This window comes from Camellia sinensis, chromosome 10, assembly GCF_055761805.1.
Source record: "Camellia sinensis isolate YWXY chromosome 10, ASM5576180v1, whole genome shotgun sequence".
In the NCBI taxonomy this organism is placed as follows: domain Eukaryota; kingdom Viridiplantae; phylum Streptophyta; class Magnoliopsida; order Ericales; family Theaceae; genus Camellia; species Camellia sinensis.
Window position 1 is genome coordinate 29,813,563 of NC_138970.1, and position 10,532 is coordinate 29,824,094.

The following is a 10,532-nucleotide window of genomic DNA, read 5'->3' on the forward strand; positions in this document are numbered from 1 at the left end:
CTGAGCTATGTACGGCGATGGACGATCGGCGGTGGCGGTGGCAGTGGTGGTGACGATCGGCGGTACGAGCAGCGGCGAAACCCTAGCTCTTGGCAACGGCGTAGAGAGAGAGAGAGAGAGAGAGAAAAGTGTGTTTTGTTTTGTGTTGTGTGTGAGGGAACTGAGCAGTGTTTCAACACAAAACCCTACACGCGCATATATATACGGAAGGGCAAATTAGTAATTTTACATCGTGGATTATTCGGGACAGGGATCGAGGTCGGTGTCGGGCCGGGTCCGGGACTGAAACACGTATCCCCATTCCCGGCCCGAAAATCACCGGGGATACATTTTTTAATACCGTCCCCGGCCCGTCGGGGGTATTTTTCGGGGAATCACCACTTAATTCGGGGCCGAGGGGTCGGGTCCCCGTCGGGCCGGGTTCCGATTGCCATCTCTAGTGCAGTGAAAGGGTGATGAAGAAAATAGAAGACCTTTTAAGTTGTTTGGTAATTTAGAAGGGCTAGCAATGAAAATAGATATAGTGGAGCCGGCAATGGATAATCGGGGTGTGGTAGTTGAACTTATGCCGGTGGATGTTTTGGGCCGTGATAGTAGGCTTGTGGAGATGGGACGAGTGTGTTAAAAATATTTGTTAAAAACAATTAGTATAAGATGAAAATAGAGTTATATTAAAATAAAATAAAATAGTCTATTTTTAAAAATTTGACAGTGTTCTCGTGAAGTAGTGTAAAATACTTGTAATTTAAAATTTTAGAAAAACTGATATAATTATATTAAAATTATGAATTTATTCTAATTTTGATAAACTTGACGGAGGTTGGTGTAATTTAACCATATTATCTTTTGAAAAAAATATTTTAAGGGCCTTGTTTGGGCACACTTTGCCAAATGAGATTGGCTTTATTCCAATGGACAAACAACCATTTTGTCCAATTGAATGTTCCTAATGTTTTCTATGAAATTTCCAAAGTTTATTGAAACTCTGAATTTTTATTTGTAATAAGTAAGTTAGATTACAACAAAATGAATGATACATTTTATTGATTTAAATCTTGAATCTCTAACTTTCTCACTATTTCATATTACAATTATATAGATTAACAAAAAGAATTAGATGATCTAATTTGTTTTGAAAAAAAAAAAAATATATATATATATATATATATATATATATATATATATATATATATATATATATATATATATATATCCACTCTAATCAGTTACAAAACTACAATAATGTTTCATGCATGTCATTTTGAAGGGCCACACTATGACATCCGTTTCCATCCGCTAACTAATTCAATTGGGGCTTTTGGTTATCCTGTCAAAGTGGTGAACTTTTTTAAGAAAAATGATTAAGAGCATTAAAAGTAGTATTCTAATAGTACTATTAATGATGTGGTAGTAGATCCCGTCTATTGTCTATGCTTTTTTTTTTTTTTTGACATTTCTAATGCATTAGTACTATTAGTGATTTTTTTTTAATGGTATGAATCATTATTGCTTTTTTAAATGGCCATTAAAGAGTTTAAACTCACTGTTATTTTTACTTACAATTTTTACAGACTTTTATTATCTAATGAGAAATATCTTGAATAAAAAAATTAATAAAATACAAGTGAGGCATTTACAGCAAGTGATATTTTGAGAAGTTGGTAAAAAGTTAATTTTTTTATTTTTTTATTTTTGTAACTTTTTGACTTATAAGTCGTGCTACGGGGCTCGAATTTGGAGCCCCCGAATCCCCCGAATCAACCAAAAAGAGAAGAAGAAGAAAGAAGGAAGAAGAAGGAAGAAGAAGAAGGATTGGAGGGGGCCAATCGGGCTAGAGGCGGAGGCGGAGGCGGGGCCAGAGGCAACGGTGGTCGGAGGTGGGGCTACAACGAGCTGCGGCAGGGCTGCGGCAGGGCTGCGACGAGCTGCTGCTGTTGCGACGATCGGAGCTGCTGCGACGATCGGCGGCGGCGGAGGCACAGGAGGGGCCCTTCTCTCCTCTCCTCCTCTCTCTTTCTCCCTCTCTCCTCCTCTTCCCCTCTCTTCTCTTTCTCTCTTCTCTTTCTCTCCCTCTCTCTCATCCTCTCTGCGTTTCAGACTGGAAAATGAAGAAAAAAGAAAAGAAAAGAAAAATGCCCAAAACGACGTCGTTTTGGGCATTAAGGGGATTCAGGGGGGAAAAGTTTCGAACTACGAAACATTATTCTTGACTTTTTTGTGTTAAAAAAGTGAACTTTTTTATGACTTTTTATGTAAAAAAGCTAAAAAGTAAAAAAAAATTAACTTTTTTAATTTCTTTCCAAAGTACTCCTAAGTAAGAAACTTTGTAAATCATTTATACCTACTTAGCACTCCATTAATTATAATTTTATTTATTTCTAATTTTTTTTATTCATATGATATTTTTCACTTAAAAAAAAATATTTTTGTGAGTCCAACGTTGCTCGGACCATGTTGGCCAGGACGTGAACGTCATAAACATCAAACTCGAGAGTGAGAGTGAGAGGGAGAGAGGTCGTTAGGTGGAGTAATATTACACCCTAAATAAATGAAAATAACAAGGAGAAAAAAAATGAACCAACTCATATACAATAAATATATGTACCTAAAATTCATACACAAAAATATATCTAAGAAAATAATGTGTAGTTAAAACTCAAGTTTTGTATAATAAAACCTGTAGGGGCGTATTTTGTGAATGACAATATGTGGCCAAGGTGACACCGAAGTGTCAGCCGAGGTGCCACGTATCCTGGTCATGACGCCGAGGTGATCTTGACTAGGCCGAGGTTACTTGCGAAGATACCAGAATCCGAGATGAACGGATAAGTTATAAGAGTCCTAGAATGAGGGAGGACTTCAGCCTCGATAAGGATAAAGCTCTTAGGAAGTTTATCTTTATCTATTGGAGTGTCCAAGAGAAGCTAGGCTTCTACAGGGATCAGGTCAATGCTGACTATAAAAGTAAAGCACTCTCGTGGGTCTAAGGTATGCTTTTTTGTTCCCTGACTAGTGAGTTAAAGCACTGTTTGCTATCTTTGAGAGATAGTTGAATACTAACTTGATCGTCGGAGTGCCCAAAGGTGGAAGAACCACCGCCGGAGTCTTATCTTTCTGTGACAGGTCGTTCAGGCGCAATCTATTCTGCTGGTGTTCTCCAGCTGAGTACCTGTTTGGCAGTGTGGTCAGAAATCAGCACACACAATTTGGCGCCGTCTGTGGGAAGCGTAAGGAGAATAGATGGCCAACGACAGACAGAAAGAGAAGATCGGGAATGACATACCTAGTAGGAATGACAAACACGCCGATCCTAATGTAGAGGAGGAGACCTGTAATGAAGAACCCCGGCAGCAGAATCCCGGGGAAAAGGAAATCGGCCAAGAGGAAGACGTTCCAAAGAAGGCAGGCCGATACGAGTATTATAATGAAAACAACCTCCAAGTATGGAAAAATAGATACCTGAGGAGGGACGGCGAGATGAAGGGAATGGCAAACAAATTGGCAGACCTGCAATCAGTTGTCAATTTCATGATGCAGAACAACGTCATGTAGCCACTGTTCCCATTGGAGGACACGCCGATCCCAACGGCCAAGAACGATGCCCAGAAAGGGGGGCAAAAAATAATTCCTGTAGTCCCTCAACATGACAGGGCGAGGGAGCATTCTCATCGACCTTCACGGGAGGTCGGGCGAGGAGAATCAATGAGAAGAGAGTCTCAGAAGACACATTGTGCCAAAGAAGCCTATGCCAAGGAACATCGGCATGTTCAAGGGAAGGAGCTTTGCTTTGACACGACAAATGGAGGAAGGTCCAAGAGGACTCACCATGACACCGGGAGCAGCGCACCTAAAAGGCTGAAATCCGTTGACAGCCGAGCTCCTAGGCGGACCAAGGAAGATTTAAGGGATTACCTCGAGAGAAAGGGACAAGATGCTGAGGTAACCTCTCCGATCAAGCCGAGAACTCCGTTTTCGGTAGATTTAGACAAATTTGAGACCTCGAAAAGGTTCCACATGCCGAGATTACAAATATACGATGGTAAGTCTGACACTAACTTTCACGTCGGCATATATTTGAACTCAATGGCACTGTACACTGGAATGAGTCGTTACTCTATAAGGTGTTCCCCTCATCCTTTGGGAAAATCACATCAGACTGGTTTCACAAGTTACCCAAAGGAACTGTGAATAGTTGGAAAGGCTTGGCCAAGATATTCGTGGCCAAGTTTGTGACGAACAAACTACAGTCATTGAGGGTAAAATCCCTGATGGCTCTGAGAATAGGCGAGGATGAAAGCCTTAGGACTTATGCCAAAAGGTATTATGAAGTGTTTAACCGAATACCAGGACACAATCAAGAATTGGTGGTCGTTTCTTTCAAGAACGGCCTGAACGATGACTGCCTGCTTCGAAAGTCACTAGCAAAGACGCTGCCCAAAAACATGGAGGAACTCATGGCTAGGATAGAGAAGTATGTGAGAGCCGAAGAAGACACGCCAAGGACAAAGGCGTCGAAGCAAGAGAAAAAAAAGGGCTCATCAAAGTGAGGCCAAGGAAATACTGGATATAAACAAGAGACAAGACTGAGGGCTGCACAGGCAGTCACTACCGTATTCTGGATTCCAGTTTACAAAGTGCTGGAAAGGATCAGGAACCATCCGTACTATAGAGCACCAGAAAGGGTTCCTGGCGAATTTATGGGGAGAAGCCTTGGCAAGCACTGTACTTACCACAATGAAGATGGGCATCTAACTCAGGGGCGTAGAGCCCTAAAAACACATTTGAAAGATCTGGTAAGACAAGGTCACTTAAGGGATCTGGTGGATGAAGCCAGAACAAGGGAAGAGCAGGCAAAGCTACCCCAGGCCCCAGCAGCACCACCCCCACCAACACCGCTATCACAAGCAGAAGGACCTCAAGTGATCAATGTGATTCATTCAAGGGTCAATGAGAACAAGGTACGGGGGGAGACTTAGAGTGTGAGATACTTACAACATGTGTACCAGGTCCAGCAAAAAAGACCTAGGGCAGACGAATACCAGGAACCAACGGTATCCTTTACTGAAGCCGATCTAGACATTGTGCAGCATCTACACAATGATGTATTGGTGATATCCTTAAAGATTGAAGAGTGCCAGGTAAGGCGCATTCTAGTTGACCAAGGCAGCTCTTGTGACATCATGTATGTCAAATGTTACAAGGAGCTCGGTCTTTACCAAGATGATCTGGAATAGTCCAACAGTCCAATGGTTGGGTTCAATGGAACGCCGACATGGCCCTTAGGGGCTATAAAATTGGAGGTGCAGGCAGGCACCAGGAAAGTGAGCACAGAGTTCACAATTATTGACGCCCCCTCACCCTACAACGTCATCTTGGGAAGACCGTGGTTACACACAATGAGGGTTGTTCCCTCAACATTGCACCAACTATTGCGGTTCCCAACAGAGTAAGGAATTAAGGAAATTAGAGGAGACCAGGTGCAAGCGAAGAATTGCTCCATAGCAGCAATGAAATCCACCTACAACATACGAGAAGCAGACATAGCCGAGATTGAGGACGAGGACATGGAGGTCCTGGATGACGTTGGCAAAGAACTAACTGAGAAAAGCAAAGAAGCCTTAAAGAAAGTTCTAGTCCGACAAGATGATGAGGAGCGCTTCTTCCTTTTCGGCTTAGGTTTAACCGAAGAGGAAGAAAGGGAGTTGGAAGCATTCTTGCGAGCAAACATTGAGGTTTTTGCCTGGACGCCATACGAGATGTCTGGCATTGACCCCGAGGTTACATGCCACAAACTGAACGTAGACAAGTCGGCAAAACCCGCCATCCAGCGAGCAAAGAGGCCGACGTTGGCCCATGTAGAGGCAGTAGAAGAAGAGGTGGATAAATTGCTAGAGACTAGAGCCATTCGAGAGGTAAACTACCCAACTTGGTTGTCAAACACAGTTGTGGTAAAGCAAAAGAATGGGAAGTAGAGGGTCTGCGTGGACTTCACCAGCCTGAATAAGGCCTGTCCCAAAGACAGTTTCCCACTCCCCAAAATCGATCAGTTAGTAGATGCCACTTTAGGGCATGAAAGGATAAGTTTCTTGGACGCATACAAGGGGTACCATCAGATAGCAATGTACCCCCCTAATGAGGAAAAGACTGCATTTATCACCCCAAAAGGGCTGTATTGCTACAGAGTGATGCCCTTCAGGTTGAAAAATACAGGAGTGACCTACTAGAGGTTGGTGACCAAGATGTTCAGACATCTAATTGGCAAAACAATGGAAGTTTACATTGATAACATGGTCGTGAAGACCAAAGAACCTGAGGATCATCTGGCCGACTTGAAGGCTGTTTTCGATATCCTAAGAACATATCGACTTCGACTCAATGCTTCGAAGTGCGCATTTAGAGTTAGGTTTGGTAAGTTCTTGGGATACTTGGTTACCAAAAGGGGCATTGAGGCAAGCCCAGATCAAATCAAAGCCATCCTAGACTTGAAGAGTCCAACATCGGCAAAACAAGTACAAATGTTGACTGGAAGGGCCGTAGCTCTGAATAGGTTCATAAGCAGAAGTTTCGACAAGTGCAAACCTTTCTTTAGTTTAGTGAAGAAAGCCACAGACTTCTTATGGGCAGAAGAGTGTAAAGTTGGTTTGGCTGACTGGGCAGTTTACTATGTGAGTAAAACCCTAGCAGATGCAGAGACCAGATACTTACCCTTGGAGAAACTGACACTGGCCTTAGTAATGGCCTCCAAGAAGTTGAACCACTATTTCCAAGCCCACAAGATTGTGGTATTAATTGAGTATCCATTGAAGTCCCTGTTGCAGCAAGGAGATCTGACCGACAGGATAGCTAGATGGGCAGTGGTGTTGGGCCAATACAACCTGAAATTCAGACCTAGAATAGCAATCAAAGGCCAGGTTTTGGCCGACTTCGTGGCCGAGTTCACACCAGACGCCATCCCATATCGGGCTCCGTTGAGTCGCGATTTAGGATGTCCAGGAGAATAAGAAGAGACCCAGCTGGGAATGAAAAACCCCATAGCAGAGCAGAAGAAATAAGAGAAACTCAAGCCCTATGATATTTATATCGACGACTCCTTTCGCCTGTTCGTTGATAGGAGTTCAAACAGACAAGAAGCGGGGGCAGGGGTAATGCTAATATCTCCAGATGGACGAATGTTAGAGTAATCAATTCGTTTGGGGTTCAAAGCCTCCAACAATGAAGCAGAATATGAAGCACTGATCGTAGGATTAAAGCTGGCAGCAGCAATGGAAGCCGACGAAGTTGTAGTCTTCTGTGACTCCCAGCTTATTATGAACCAAGCAACGGGTGAGTATGCAGCCCGAGATGAAAGAATGATAGCCTATGTAAAAAAAGGTTATCAGACTGTTAGCCCTATTTCAGGATTGCCGACTACAACAAGTTAGCCGAGATGACAACAGTCATGCTGATGCCTTGGCTAACCTGGCTAGTGCAATGAAATTAGGGGAGGCAAGAACAATAGTGGTTGATTATTTTTCTGGCCCAAGTGTGGAACCACTAATCACAGAGTATGAAGCAATGTGTGTGGAGATGGGTACGAGTTGAATGGATGCAAAAGTAGTGTTCCTTAGGGATGGAAAACTACCAGAGGACATAAAAGAAGCACGCAAGACCAGATTGAAGTCAGCAAGGTTCAGTTTGACAGCAGAAGGACATCTCTACAAAAAGTCCTTTACTAGTCCCCTTTTGAGATGTGTGCACCCTTTCCAAGTCGAAGACTTGTAGTATGAAATACACGAAGGAGTATATGGAAGCCATGCTGAGGGCAGGTCACTTACTCATAGGGCCATTACCCAGGGGTACTGGTGGCCCTACATGTAGAAGGATGCTGAAGCCTATGTCAGAAAGTGCGAAAAGTGTTAAAGGTTCGCACCACTAATACATCAACCAGCAGCAGATTCGAATTCAGTATCCAGTCCTTGGCCATTTGCCCAGTGGGGCATGGATCTAGTTGGGCAACTACCCCAAGAAACTGGACAGAGAAAATTCCTGCTAGTAACAACAGACTACTTCACCAAGTGGGTAGAAGCAAAACCCCTTGCAAAGATTCGAGATGTTGATGTGAAGAATTTCATATGGAAGAACATCATTACCAGGTTTGGAATCCCAAGGGCAATAATAGCAGACAATGGCACACAGTTTGACAGTAAGTTAATCATGAGCTTTTGTTCCAAATACAAAATCAAGAACTATTACTCCACTCTAAGCTTCCCTCAAAGCAATGGACAGGCAGAAGCATCTAACAAAACTATCTTGGATGAGATCAAGAAAAGGCTGGAAGCAGCAAACGAAAAGTGAGTAAAAGAGTTGCCCAATGTACTCTGGGCATATTGGACAACGCTGAGAAGATCAACTGGGGAATCTCCATTTGCTATGGCTTATGACACAGAGGCAATAATCCCATTAGAAGTTGGCATCCCAGGGATCAGAACCCAGGGAGTAGAGAATAAGACAAATGAGGCATTTCTGGCATGAGATCTGGACCTGTTGGAAGAAAGAATGGAGAGGGCAGCAATTCGGCTGGGGGCATACCAACAACAACTTGCTAGGGCTTACAACAAGAAGGTTAACCCAAGAGAATTCAAAATTGGGGATCTTGTGCTGAGGAAAGTGGTCAGCAACAAGAAAGATCCCAAAAAAGGCAAGCTTGGCCCAAATTGGGAGGGGCCTTATAGAATCATCTCAATCGCGGGCAATGGGGCATATCGGCTTGAAGATAGTGAAGGCAAAGAGTTTCCAAGACCCTATAACACTTGCAATTTAAAGTTTTTCTATCATTAGATCTTCTGTTTATGTTATATTTACCCGAGGTATTAATAAAGTTTTAGTTTGGTAAAATTGAAATTGTGTGATTGAACTAAATAGTTCTATGGCAATGTTTCTGATTGAAACATGACGAATAACTTAGATTTATTATATGGCAGAGTTGAATTATACTTGCATATAATAGAGTTGAACTAGGTTGGCGATGTTTCCGATTGAAACATGACAAATAACTTAGACTTGTTATACAGCAGAGTTGAATTATACTTGCATATAATAGAATTGAACTAAGTTGGCGATGTTTCTGATTGAAACATGACAAATAACTTAGACTTATTATATGGCAGAGTTGAATTATACATGCATATAATAGAGTTGAACTAAGTTGGCGATATTTCTAATTGAAACATGACGAATAACTTAGACTTATTATATGGCAGAGTTGAATTGTACTTGCATATAATAGAGTTGAACTAAGTTGGATCAACCTAGACCTGCCATGTCGGCAGAATCAAACTCAGATTGGAACTAAGTGCATTTCAGTAAGATTAACAGAGAAGCCAAGGTTGAGAACCTCGGCTAGTCTGTGTTTGAATCTAACCTCGCCAACAAGATCATAGGCACATGCTTAATATGAACATAAGTGAAACTTAGGTTCACATTAAGGGGCAGAGAGTTGGAAAATGATGCTTGGGAGTTGGAATATACAAGCTAAAGTTGGCTTAACACTTGTTGAAATTTTCAAAAAAATTTACAAGTTGAAGTTAAGCCGAGGTGATATTGGAAGAAGTATCTACGTACTTGTCGAGATTACGAGGTTGCCAAGCTTGGAAAGTATGGAAGACTGAAGTCTTGATAGAAGACAATAAGTAAAATGGCAAGTTTTAGATAACACTTGTGAAAATATTTTTTAAGACAAGGCTGAGATAAACAAGTTGGAAGTTATGTCCGAGGTATTTTACTCCGAGGAGACTATATAGATAAAAGAATAAAACTGAAGACATGCAAAATATTCGAAGTATGGAAATAGTGAAGCATACAAACATACAAACACTTGAAAGAAGAAGTTATACTTGCATTCAAAAGAAAGAAAATGGCACTTCGGCCTACAGAGGGATTACTTGTTCAGATTACAAAAGCGGCACGTCGGCCAAATATAAAAACTAAAAACATTGTTCAGAATGTAAAAAGTACTAAGTACAAAGAAAAAGCTTATATTACTCGGCGTCGGTGGCAGGCTGTGTCTCAGCCCCAGAAGACAACTGGGAAATCTTCTCGGCAGCCTTCTCAGCCTCGAGCTCGGCGTCGATCTCTTGTAGAGTCTGATCAAAGCTTTTCTTGGTGATTGGCATCTCGGATGTTGTCTTCTTGGGAGGAGGCACCTTTTGAGACCTCATCCTCCTCATCTTGAGTCAAGTTTAGGACTTGCTCATTCAAAGTTGGGGACTTGGCCCCAACAGAAACTTAAGCATCAGTTGCCACCTCGACCTCTTTATCTTCCTCTTCCTCTCCATCTTCTTCTTTTTCTTCTTCTCCCCCCCCCCCCCCCCAGCCTTAGCCTCAAATTGGCTTGAAGCGAAAGGGAATGGCAACGCAAGACGACCTTCATCTTTGAGAGGAAAGTCCTCAGGGACAGGCAACTCCTTCAGAGCAACTATCCAACCAAGGGTGTAGCCCTTGTTACATGCCTGTCTGACTTGTTTCTTGTACTCCTCGCGGACGTCGGCTGCCCC